The sequence below is a fragment of the Cupressus sempervirens genome, chromosome 3, assembly GCF_028749045.1.
Source record: "Cupressus sempervirens isolate cs-2001-9-10 chromosome 3, ASM2874904v1, whole genome shotgun sequence".
NCBI classification, from domain to species: Eukaryota; Viridiplantae; Streptophyta; class Pinopsida; order Cupressales; family Cupressaceae; genus Cupressus; species Cupressus sempervirens.
In genome coordinates, this window is record NC_143120.1 from 768,444,136 (window position 1) to 768,447,385 (window position 3,250).

The following is a 3,250-nucleotide window of genomic DNA, read 5'->3' on the forward strand; positions in this document are numbered from 1 at the left end:
GAGGTATTTTGCACACTTACATATGTGTAAAGTTGTACAAGTGCACAAGTCTACATGGTCTAATCATTAGAATTGGTCTTTTCGTTAAGTTGAGTTGCCCCTTGCAATGTCATGCACCTTGTGCACTGTATGCAAAAATTAGTGACAATGTAGAAACAATCAATCTAGACTAATAATGCATACCCAATGAAGGATTATAATTCAAAGTAAGTAAAAAATGGGACTTTTACCTTTCCTTAGTAGGTGTAACATGCCTCCATTATCCTCCTATGCTTGAGTCTCTTGATCTTGTGAGCCCTTAGAATTTGATCAGCTCCCTTCTTCAAGATGCTTCAAGGTTTTGGAGATTATGAACTTCAATGAATTTTTTTATCACAATGATCCTACAATGCTAAATACAATGATGAAGATGGATGGATGGGAAAACTAAGATTCTAATGGAACTATGAGATGATCAATGAACAACTATGGATTTGATGGATAATTTCTTGATTTCTCTTTAGATCTCCAATGCAACTCCTAATTTAAATTCAAATTCCTCTTATTTCCAAGTGTCTTGTGTGAGGGAATGGAGTTCCTTATATAGAATCTGGCAAAACCCTAGCTTAGGTGGTAACACCCAATGGTAGAGATATAATCTAGGACACATGGATAGGTGAGATTAACTTAGTTGATGGAGTTGAGAGAAATTAGGACCTAGTTGAGATGTGAGAGAAATAGTGGGAAAATGAAATATGTGTGGTAGATATCTCATCAAATCTTCTTAAGAGGACTCTTCCTTTAAGGAGGACTCCTAAAGAAGTGTCTCATGAGTCATCTTTGACTCTATGAGGTGGACTAACTAACTCCTAGAGAATAGAGTAAGTGGAAGAAGATTTTTTCACCCAAAGACATGTGTCTCAGAGACCAAGTCACATAAGGTCACCTACCCTTTTCTGGCCCCATAAAATATGACACTTGGGAAAGGATAAATAGGATTAATTAATAATTAATTAAAATTATCTATTTTTTCTATTAGCTATAGAAAGATCAAAAAAAAAAAGCATAGTTCTCTGAGGATCACAAAAGAGGCAAAGCTTCAAATCAAAACCAAAGTAGCAATGAAACAACTAGGATACATAATATACAACTTGAACTGAATAGCATAGAGCTAGTGCAAAATATCACAATAAGAATCCACCCAAGCGGTCCAACCAAGTGTGCCTTCCATCCAAACAATACTCGTGTGCTCCTAAATCTGGGACAGCATAAAGATTTCCTCCTTCTTGGCATTATGGTTCCTCTTAATCACTTAGTTTAGCATCCAACACATGTGCTCAAACATCCACAAATTATCCATAGTCCTTCACCATTGATAGCCATACTTAAGCTCATGAAAGAAGAAAGTATTCTACCCATCTTTAGAGACCTTCTTAATTTGTCCTTTTCAATTATCATGGTAGTTTGCACCTACAAGAAGATTTTAAGATATGTGAGTTTTCGAAAAAAACTCAATAACAACCCTTGGCTTACCTTGGTACTTTTCCTCATTCCTACATTTCCAAATCTACCAAAGAATGTTAGAGGACAGCATGTTCCAAAAAAAATTAGCATCCTTACTAAGCCCATTAATGTGACCAATAACAATTTCAATGATATTCACATTAATGGGATAGTAAATACCAAAAAATTTCCATATTTCTTTAGCAAAGAGGTAATCAAACAAGATATGTCTACCTATATTAGGCAAGCTGTAGATATTACAAACATCAAAATGTTGATTATCTCTTCTAATAGGAAGTCTATCAATTAACAACAACTATTTAAAACATTGAATTTTTGGCTCAACAAGACCTTTCCAAATAGAATTCAACTACTTATTCCAAGCTTTAATATCAGAAGAAAAATACTAGAATTTATTAACATGAGCAATAATATCTTCATTGTGAGCAATAATCTTATAAATATTATTAGCTTTAAGCTTGTCTAAGACAGTTCCATCTGGCCACTTGCATTTAATGTATCTATAAGAGTCCACATGGCAAAGAGAAGGAAGATCTTTAGTAGCTTGCAAAATTAAATTATAAGTCTTCTTCTGAGACTAAGGTAAATTAAACGTATTCTTGAGATCTTCCCAAGGGATAATAATATCATGTTCAAAGATATCAGCAAATTTAGTAATACCAGAGTTAGCCCAGGACATGGCAGAACACCCCTGGTAGAGGGCTAGGGGTTTTTTATTCAGGCTCAAATTCCACCAGATAGATCTCTCACCATGAAGTTGACTATCATTATAAAAATCCTTATTGGTGATAAATTTCCAGACATGATCCCAAGCATGCCAAATGGATCTAAAGGTGGGTGACCCTTGAACAACAACTAGGAAATCACAAACAATAAGGTCACACAAAGGGAGATTCTTCCAAGATCTAGCCTTCTTGGGAAAGCCTCTCTCAATGTTGTCTAACAAGAACTTTCCATGGACTATCACCCTCCATAGATTGAAATATCCACTTGGCAAAAAAAGCTATACCTTGTAACATGAGATCAATTAATCCTAGCTCTCGCAAGGTCTTATCAGCATGACACCAGTCCCATTTAACTACATGAAATTTTCTTTTACCCTTGCCATCAAACCAGAGAAATATCTTGATAGCTTTTTGAATTTCAAAAATTTGGTAATTATTGAACATCCAAGCAGAGGAGTAATAAATACTATAAGAAGATAATAACTTTTGACAAACTTGAATTCTCCTAGCGAGAGATAAAGACCTATTGTGCCATTTATTAAGCTTGTTCACAATCTTAATTAGCCTTAAAATTATCTATTTGTGCAAATTATATGATGTGGCACATGACATGGGCTAATAGACTTAGTCATTTAAGTGAGTGGATAATTAAGCAATTTTAATAAATCGCTTAAGAGGATTATTTAGAAGACTTAGGATAGTGCAACTAACTTATGTGAATTAGCTTAATAAATTAAATAATTTATTAATTATAAATGAAGAATAATACTAATTGAATATAAAATTATTAAATTAATTGACAAAAAATGAATTAACTTAATAAATTAAATAGTTTATTAAAGTTAATAGAAGAAAAATATTAATTAAATATTAAAATATTTAAGTAATTGACTTGATAATTTTTAAATCTATACACAAACTTATGTACATGCATAACTCTAATATGTACTTGGGGGTTTCCCCCTTCAATGATGATATTATCCCTAGCCGAGCCTATAAATAGGTTTCAAGGGCTCTCATTT